Here is a 10,678-nt window from a genome sequence, read left to right as displayed (position 1 = left end):
CTTAATTATGGCGGCTCAGCAATATAGTATTGGCGAAACTGCCGCCCAGTGAATAGCGTCTTTATATTTATTTAAAGGAATGAATTAGAAAAAGTTATGAACGGCCGAGGTGTATTTGCAAAACACCACATGTGCATTCTGTAAGCGCTTTCATCGTTTCCCTGAGAGCACTGTACTCTTTAATTTGTCTTACCAGTAAAAAATGAGAGGTGAGTTCTATTAAGAAATTTTTTATTTGGAAACATATGAACTGTCAATGCAGATAGTTCCCGAAGTTCGACCAACTCCACCAGTTTGAATCGAATTCAATTGGGGAAAAGAAAAAAACTAATCGAATTCTAGAGACCACTAGCATGAATGCTGGCGGAACTTTTGCCAAACTCCTCTACAAGGGAATCGAGGTTGTTAACATAGCATGCTATAGAATTTCAGATCAAAGTTGCATCAATTGCAATGAGTAAAGTTGCACGTAATAATGGTCGGAGGCAGCTAAAAAAAAAAAGTATTTTGCTTTGACACGCTCTGAACTGCACATGACCCTTAAAGAAGGCCCTTCAGTCATTAGCGTAGGCCGAGTTTTATGGTGAATTCCATTTCGTCTTTCACACTTTAATTACGACACGAAAAAAAGTAGAAGTGAAGTAATTTAATTGGTTACGCACAGACGTGTCTCAAACTAACAAGGGCCAGCAACTACAAAGTGCAAGATATCCAATAAGACTAACATCACGACCAATTAGGGGCATGCCCCTGGCAGGTTGCAGGGTTGGTAGGCGGATTGTCTGACATCACCGCTCTGCACGCACACTCGTCTACAGCATCCATGCAGAGTCGGTTCTATTGCTTTAATACCCCTGTCACACGGGCACTTGCAAGGTTTTTGAAATTCAGGTTATTTGCTCCAAAGGCGGTTGGCGCCTAGCTACACGGCAAAGTCTCGAGACCTTTACGAAAAAGCGGTCGTCAGCGGCCTTTACGCTGCGTAAAGGATCATCCCATACATAGCGCCAGCGAGTGAGCTCAGAAGACAAAAAAAGTTCACGCAAATATAACTTCGAATAATATATTTAAGCCTAATTTAATTCAAGGGCTAATTTCAGATTACAATAATCTTTAAAAATGTGGACGGTCGAGATACTACTACAACTGTTTTAAGCATCCGTATCGACATACACTTGATTTCCTTTTCTCCTTATGCAGTGCTTGTACTTCACTGCCATTTTTTTGTGTGCTCATTTTTCGTTGGCCAGTATTTGCTGGCTAATGCCCTATTTATTTCACATTGCAACGCTTTAGTTGAACTGTTTTATATATTTAAAGTAATCTGAATGTCGAAGGATGGCACTAATGGGGGTTGCATCGATTATTATCATCATCGTGACTATCTTCTTTGAACTTGCCGTGTAGCTGCGCCATTGCTCCTTTCTGGGTTTCCTCCGGTGAATGCGTGGGCGAAGCTCGTGAAAACAGGCGCGACATCCGGAAGTCCGCGAGCCGAGCGTCATTCGATGACATTTCATTGGCGGGGTGGAGTTCCCGAGCTGTCTTCGTTTTTTCCTGGTGTCTCGGTGTGTTCAGGGAGAACAGGAGTAGCGCCATTTCGAATCGCCGATATCTCCGGTGTTAATGATTTACTCATTCATTCATGAACCTTTATTGAAGACGATGATGTGAGGCTTAGAGGGGAAGGGGGTGGTTTAGGTGAGGTTGAGGCCGCCAGACTCCTAAGCTAGCTTAAAAAATCTTCTAATGAATTGACGTTCGAGGGCGCACTTATCTTTCGGCCGATTTGCTTTACCCCATTGTAGGAATTTCATACTCCTTTTAGGCAAATTAGACATTGCCATTCGCTATCAATAAACATTCCGGTCATGATACCAAGCCCACTCGAAAGCGAGGCAATGACGTTTGGCTTTCTATTATTTGGCGATGACGTCACGATGGCTTTGTTTCCGCGTTATTAAAAGGGGTGGGGGACATCAGGCGTTGCGTCCGGAAGCGTTGGCGTCATGCTGTGAATGATGTGTGGCGCAGGTGGAAGGCTTTGTTGCTGTATCCAGGAGTACGACGGTAGGCCACTGCGTCCGAGCGGATGGAACAATTGCTCTTTCGAAGTCTGAGTGCAGCAGCCACCAAGTTCCAGCCCGACGGCAGGCAAACAAGAATGACTGCACGAAAAAGAAGCGGTACCGGTTAGTGCAAAATACTACGGTTTTAATATATTTCGCAGAATAACAACAGTATATAATACGAGATTCTTGAGGTCAGAGATAAACACGGCTTTTTATTTTTGGCGATAACGTCACGATGGCTTTACTTCCGCGTGATGATAGGTGGTGGGGGACATCAGGCGTTGGGTCCGGAAGCATTCGCGTGATGCCGCGATTGATATGTGTGCGTAGGTAACAGGTTTCGTTGCTTCATCTAGGAGTACGACGGAAGTCAACTACGTCCGAGCGGATGGAACCATTGCTCTTTCGGAGTCTGGGAGCAGCAGTCATCAAGTTGCAGCCCGAGGGCAGGCCAACAGGAATCACTGCACGAGAAAGAAGCGATACCGGTAAGTGCAAAATACTACGGTTATAATATATTTCGCAGAATAACCACAGCCATATAATATGAGATCATCGAGGCCAGAGACGGACAGGGCCATCTCGCAATTCGCCGACGTTCGGTTTTCTTTACGCAGTATGGCTTTACTGTTTACCCTATAGTCGTAAGGACATCGACGGAAAGATAACGAAGTATATGAGAACATCAGGACGATAGCTGCAAGCATTCGGATGTAAGTTGCAATGTTTTCTCCATGGCAAACGTTTACGCCTAAAAGAACGAAACAGCATGTGCATCTCTTTGCATGCTCTTCTGAAATGCATCATTGCTTCCTTTTCGCTTTTGAGGACACCGAAAGCACAGCATTCAGTCGGGGGCGTTGTCTTTTATAGGGATATCGAAAGTTCAGCACACATCGCCGCTGTTAACTGAATGGGCCGAGCAAAAAAAATGTGAGTCCAAAGCCTTTCATAATGATTGCGTTGGTCAATCGCGTCAATCACGTGCGCGCCTGCGACGCACACGGTCCGATCGGATCGGATCGAATCGGTGCAGGCGACGCGTGTCAATCGCGCCGAACGCATGCGCGCATGCGACGCACACGAACCGCGTCCATCGGATCGGATCGGTGCAGGCGACGCGTGTCAATCGCGTCCATCGCATGCGACGCACACGAACCGCGTCCAGCGGATCGGATCGGTGCAGGCGACGCGCACGAAGCGCGTCCATCGGATCAGATCGGTGCAGGCGACGGGTGTCAATCGCGTCCATCGCATGCGCGCATGCGCCGCACACGAACCGCGTCCATCAATCGGATCGGATCGGTGCAGGCGACGCCTGTCAATCGCGTCTATCGCATGCGCGCATTCGACGCACACGAACCGCGTCCATCGATCGGATAGGATCGGTGCAGGCGACGCGTGTCAATCGCGTCTATCGCATGCGACGCACACTAACCGCGTCCATCGATCGGATCAGATCGGATCGGAACGCATCGGTGCATGCGACGCACAGAAACCGCGTCCATCGATCGGATTCGAACGGATCGGTGCATGCGACGCGTGTCAAGCGCGTCTATCGCATGCGCGCATGCGATGCACACATACCACGTCCATCGATCGGATCGGAACGGATCGGTTCATGCGACGCGTGTCAATCGCGTCTATCGCATGCGCGCATACGACGCACACGAACCGCGTCGATCGATCGGATCGGTGCATGCGGCGGGTGTCAATCGCGATTATCGCATGCGCGCATGCGACACACACGAACCGCGTGCATCGATCGGATCGGACCGGATCGGTGCATGCGACGCCTGTCAACCGCGTCTATCGCATTCGCGCATGCGACGCACACCAACCGCGTCCATCGATCGGATCGGATCGGAACGGAACGGATCGGTGCATGCGACGCGTGGCAATCGCGTCTATCGCATGCGCGCATGCGACGCACACAAACCGCGTCCATCGATCGGATCGGATCGCAACGGATCGGTGCATGCGACGCGTGGCAATCGCGTCTATCGCATGCGCGCATGCTACGCACACGAACCGCCTCCATCGATCGGATCGTAACGGATCGGTGCATGCGACGCCTGTCAACCGCGTCTATCGCATGCGCGCATGCGACGCACACCAACCGCGTCCATCGATCTGATCGGATTGGTGCATGCGACGCGTGTCAATCGCGTCTATCGATCGGATTGGTGCATGCGACGCGTGTCAATCGCGTCTATCGCATGCGCGCATGCGATGCACACCAACCGCGTCCATCGATCGGATTGGATTGGATCGGTGCATGCGACGCGTGTTAATCGGATCTATCGCATGGGCGCATGCGACGCACACCAACCGCGTCCATCGATCGGATTGAATCGGTGCATGCGACGCGTGTAGATCGCGTCGATCACATGCGCGCATGCGACGCACACCAACCGCGTCCATCGATCGGATCGGATCGGTGCATGCGACGCGTGTCAATCGCGTCTATGGCATGCGACGCACACGAACCGCGTCCATCGATCGGATCGGAACGGTGCATGCGACGCGTGTCAATCGCGTCTATCGCATGCGCGCATGCGACGCACACCAACCGTGTCCATCGATCGGATCGGATCGGTGCATGCGACGCGTGTCAATCGCGTCTATCACATGCGCGCATGCGACGGACACCAACCGCGCCCATCGATCGGATCGGTGCATGCGACGCGTGTGAATCGCGTCTATCGCATGCGCGCATGCGACGCACACGAACCGCGTCCATCGATCGGATCGGAACGGATTGGTGCATGCGACGCGTGCCAATCCCGTCTATCGCATGCGCGCATGCGACGCACACGAACTGCGTCCACCGATCGGATCGAATCGGATCGGTGCAGGCGACTCGTGTCAATCGCATCCATCGCATGCGCGCATGCGACGCACACGAACCGCGTCTATCGCATCGGTGCAGGCGACGCGTGTCAATCACGTCCATCGCATGCACGCATGCGACGCGCACGAAGCGCGTCCATCAGATCGGATCGGTGCAGGCGACAGGTGTCAATCGCGTCCATCGCATGCGGGCATGCGACGCGCATGAACCGCGTCCGTCAATCGGATCGGATCGGTGCAGGCGACGCCTGTCAATCGCGTCTATCGCATGCGCGCATGCGACGCACACGAACCGCGTCCATCGATCGGATCGGCGCATGCGATGCGTGTCAATCGCGTCTATCGCATGCGCATGAGACGCACACATACCACGTCCATCGATCGGATCGGAACGGATCGGTTCATGCTACGCGTGTCAATCGCGTCAATCGCATGAGCGCATGGGACGCACACGAACCGCGTCTATGGATCGGATCGGAATGGGTCGGTGCATGCGACGCGTGTCAATCACGTCTATCCATGCGCGCATGCGACGCACACGAACTGCGCCCATCGATCGGATCGGTGCATGCGACGGGTGTCAGTCGCGTCTATCGCATGCGCGCATGCGACGCACACGAACAGCGTCCATCATTCGGATCGGATCGGTGCATGTGACGCTGGTCAATCGCGTGAATAGCATGCGCGCATGCGACGCACACGAACCGCGTCCATCGATCAGATCGGAACGGATCGGTGCATGCGACGCGTGGCAATCGCGTCTATCGCATGCGCGCATGCGACGCACACGAACCGCGTCCATCGATCGGATCGTAACAGATCGGTGCATGCGACGCCTGTCAACCGCGTCTATCGCATGCGCGCATGCGACGCACACCAACCGCGTCTATCGATCTAATCGGATTGGTGCATGCGCGCATGCGATGCACACCAACCGCGTCCATCGATCGGATCGGATGGGATTGCTGCATGCGACGCGTGTTGATCGGATATATCGCATGGGCGCATGCGAAGCACACTAACCGCGTCCATCGATCGGATCGGTGCATGCGACGCATACCAACCACGTCCATCGATCGGATCGGATGGGTGCATGCGGCGCGTGTCAATCGCGTCTATCGCAGGCGCGCATGCGACGCACATTAACCGCGTCCATCGATCGGATCCAATCGGATCCGTGCATGCGACGCGTGTCAATCGCGTCCATCACATGCGCGCATGCGACGCACACTAACCGCGTCCATCGATCGGATCGGATCGAACGGATCGGTGCATGCAATGCGTGCCAATCGCGTCTATCGCATGCGCGCATGCGGCGCACACGAACCGCGTCCATCGATTGGATCGGAAGGGATCCGTGCATGCGACGCGTGTCAATCGCATCTATCGCATGCGCGCATGCGACGCACACGAACCGTGTCGATCAATCGCATGCAATCGGATCGATGCAGGCGACGCGTGTGAATCGCGCCCATCGCATGCGCGCATGCGACGCACACGAACCGCGTCCATCGATCGGATGGAATCGGATCGGTGCAGGCGACGCGTGTCAGTCGCGTCCATCGATGGGATGGAATCGGATCGGTGCACGCGACGCCTGTTAATCGCGTCGATCACATGCGCGCATGCGACGCACACCAACCGCGTCAATCGATCGGATCGGATCGGTGCATGCGACGCGTGTCAATCGCGTCTATCACATGCGCGCTTGCGACGCACACCAACCGCGTCCATCGATCGGATCGGATGGGTGCATGCGACGCACATTAACCGCGTCCATCGATCGGATCCAATCGGATCCGTGCATGCGACGCGTGTCAATCGCGTCCATCACATGCATGCGACGCACACCAACCGCGCCCATCGATCGGATCGGAACGGATCGGTGCATGCGACGCGTGTCTATCGCATGCGCGCATGCGACGCACACCAACCGCGTCCATCGATCGGATCGGATCGAACGGATCGGTGCATGCAATGCGTGCCAATCGCGTCTTACGCATGCGCGCATGCGGCGCACACGAACCGCGTCCATCGATTGGATCGGAAGGGATCCGTGCATGCGACGCGTGTCAATCGCGTCTATCGCATGCGCGCATGCGACGCACACCAACCGCGTCCATCGTTCGGATCGGATCGGATCGGTGCTGGCGACGCGTGTCAATCGCGTACATCGCATGCGCGCATGCGACGCACACGAACCGCGTCCATCTATCGGATCAGATGGGATCTGTGCAGGCGTCGCGTGTCACTCGCGTCTATCGCAATGCGCGCATGCGACGCACACGAACCGTGTCCATCAATCGGATGCAATCGGATCGATGCAGGCGACGCGTGTGAATCGCGCCCATCGCATGCGCGCATGCGACGCACACGAACCACGTCCATCGATCGGATGGAATCGGATCGGTGCAGGCGACGCGTGTCAGTCGCGTCCATCGATCGGATGGAATCGGATCGGTGCACGCGACGCCTGTTAATCGCGTCGATCACATGCGCGCATGCGACGCACACGAACCGCGTCCATCGATGGGATCGAATCGGATCGGTGCACGCGACGCGTGTCAATAGTGTCCATCACATGCGCGCATGCGACGCACACGAACGGCGTCCATCGATCGGATCGAATCGGATCGGTGCACGCGACGCCTGTTAATCGCGTCGATCACATGCGCGCATGCGACGCACACGAACCGCGTCCATCGATAGGATCGAATCGGATCGGTGCACGCGACGCGTGTCAATAGTGTCCATCACATGCGCGCATGCGACGCACACGAACGGCGTCCATCGATCGGATCGAATCGGATCGGTGCACGCGACGCCTGTTAATCGCGTCGATCACATGCGCGCATGCGACGCACACGAACCGCGTCCATCGATGGGATCGAATCGGATCGGATCGGTGCACGCGACGCGTGTCAATCGTGTCCATCACATGCGCGCATGCGGCGCACACGAATGGCGTTCATCGATCGGATCGAATCGGATCGGATCGGTGCACGCGACGCCTGTTAATCGCGTCGATCACATGCGCGCATGCGACGCACACGAACCGCTTCCATCGATCGGATCGAATCAGACCGGATCGGATCGGTGCACGCGACGCGTGTGAATCGCGTCCATCGCATGCGCGCATGCGACGCACACGAATTGTGTCGATCGGATCGGTGCATGCGATGTGTTTCAATCGTGTCGATTAGTGGAGTGCATGCGTGCTAGCCACACTACAGCTCTAGTGGCTGCCGCGAAGGGACCCCCCGGAATAGGGATAATGGATTGCTCGTAGCTAACAGGATTACGTGAACTTGACAATAATCAGCTGATGCTAATGTCTGGATGTCCGTTACGAAGGAGCAATATATCTGACCGTCTTACTCGAGTTGCATCACGCTGTAGAAGAGTCTCGTGGCCACTTCTATTATCAGAAGCCCCCCAATATGTAGACATACTTTTTCATGGGCTCTATTCATTGCGTGTTTATGGCATGTAGCACAGCAATGGTGCGTTGACCATTAGCTATTTCCATGAGACCAAACCATGCAGAGTCGTCTAGTCAGAAAGGGTACAATCAATTTAAAAAAATGAAGAAATCGTTTTAATTTCTTCATTAAAGTTTCGAATGATTTGGAGATACACTTATTGGCATTCTAGCTAGCAAACATTACTAGAATAAGTGCTTGTTGCCTTACTACATTCCTGAAACCTCAAAATTTCATCCCTGTTATAATAAGCGACACTGTACAATGTATATTGTTATATCCACACATACCACACTGATGGCAAATGCACGAAACTATGGCTTACCAGCAGCTTTCTGAGCTCCCTCAAAGCGTTCTACCAGTTCTGTGTAGGCTGCTCTCCCAAAACTCTGCTTCCCACTCCTTCAGCCATTGCAGTCACCGGATGTGTCGTTCTGAAAATAACAAATTAAAAAGTATAGTAATGTGCTTTGTGGACTGCAGAGACAAGTAGAAGAAAGAGCCGCTTATACAATGCCAATGAGCCAAGGTTCCAACGGTCCGCGAATATGTAACTGTTACGCTGCTGACGTCAGTTCAAAATCTTTACCTTGCACTAGATACCGTAGTACTCTTCACACAACTAACTGTGGGCAGAAACCATCGCAGACTCGTCAGCTGAACACCCTGTAAGCAATGGCCCGAGGGGGGGGGGTTATCTGGAAAAATAAACCAATAATTTTTGTCATCTGTCGCCCTCGCCGCTACTGCTGCGAAGTTTATGAAGTTTATATCTCGCGATTACGTCACTCCGATCCGACATTTCAATGCGGCTACTGCGCCTGCAGGTCAATAGCGAATTGTGACGGAAAATCTCGTAATTCCCGGAACCTTAAATAATGTGCATACTGCAGAATAGCCACATGCCGGTAGATGCCCACTACGAAACCTCTCGTTTAGTTTGCTATATTACAGTTCCATCCGAGTTGCTTTATTTTACCTGCACTAAAAACCTGATCTTGGGTTGAAGAGCGTATCGCCAGCCACGAGAATGCATGAAATGTACGCTCGTTTCACTCTTCAGGCGCTCCTTTTGAAACTATATCCTCGCAACGTAACTTTGCGAGTTTGAGATGGATTGCGCAAGTCCGATAATTTACAAAGACACAGTTTAGCTACGGGAAAATTCAGCCCGTAGCGCAAAGCAGCGGAAATGGTTTGCCCGTTACACATACCAAACGTGGATGTCCCGTCCAACTTCCTGAACATCGCGGCCACATCAGAACTGTGAGTGTTCCGTATTCCAAAGTTGAGGTTCCGGCACTCTCGCCCGGGCATGAGAAAGGGACGTGCTCACCCTATAGAAGTCCTGGGTGACGGTGTGGTCAGTTGTACAAAGCTGCCTACAGAACACGCTCTGCGCCTCCGGTCATCCAACGTCGCGCTGTCTTGCATCCATGACCTGCACAAATAAGTTACAGTGGCTTAAAATGACTGATTATTGATAGCCATGACGTCAAATGTTTACAAAAACTCACGCACTGAGCCTGGCACATTAGCATCGCGGCATGCAGTATCCTGCTTAGTAAAATGATGTAATACTTAGCTCAAAGTTACGATAATAGTGCGTTTTGCTTTCCAAAAACGCGAGAGGCTTCGAGTGGTACAGAGTGGTATGCCGTGTTGTCTTCAGGTGTTGCAGGTGTTGTCTTCTTCCTTGTCCTTGGTCTCCGCGCTGTTATTACTTAAAAATATGCCGTCAGGACGCTCAAAGCACGTCTGCGACAGAGTGGGATCGTTTTAGAACGCTGAGAAAGGACAATCGAAAACATAGGGGAGAGGGACGACGCGCTCAGAAAGCACCAGAGGGCAGACGACACAAACGTTAGAAGAGGAGAATGCTCCCGAGATAGCGGAAAGTCGGCTGCTTCACATATAGGAGGCCAGGTGAAGTATGGCAAAGAAATTAAAGAAGCAAAAATTGAACTGCAATGCTACGAAGCAGATTGCAAAACACAATAATGAAACTCAGGAATACAGATTTAAAGTACGAGAACGGAATTGGGGCAGTAGGTGCAACGAAATGGGAGAGGCATTTGCTGGTCCCAACAAAATTGGAAACGCAACTGAGGATTAGACATGCCAAATCTAGACGCGTGTTTGAGGGAGACAGCGAAGATTTTATGGATAAGATTATAATGACATACATTGAGGACAAACAATACACTTCCTCCCGGAGTACGGTGTGGACACCCAAAGAGGCCGTAGACGCTTTCATCACGGAGGCAGAGG

At 52.7% G+C, this 10,678-nt stretch overlaps 1 long non-coding RNA gene across 1 annotated transcript; it reads right to left on the bottom strand.

Annotated features, from left to right (window-relative positions):
- Positions 1-2,202: 2,202 nt before the first annotated feature.
- Positions 2,203-9,849, bottom strand: LOC146182470 (uncharacterized). Its single transcript, XR_014700059.1, has 3 exons — positions 9,744-9,849; positions 8,733-8,841; positions 2,203-2,536 (listed from the first exon to the last, which is right to left on the bottom strand). It is a non-coding gene; the product is annotated as an uncharacterized LOC146182470 (long non-coding RNA).
- Between the last annotated feature and the right edge of the window lie 829 nt (positions 9,850-10,678).

This window comes from Amblyomma maculatum, chromosome 8, assembly GCF_055883805.1.
Source record: "Amblyomma maculatum isolate TAMU_Amacu chromosome 8, ASM5588380v1, whole genome shotgun sequence".
Taxonomy (NCBI): Eukaryota; Metazoa; Arthropoda; class Arachnida; order Ixodida; family Ixodidae; genus Amblyomma; species Amblyomma maculatum.
This window is presented reverse-complemented; position numbering and strand designations above follow the sequence as displayed.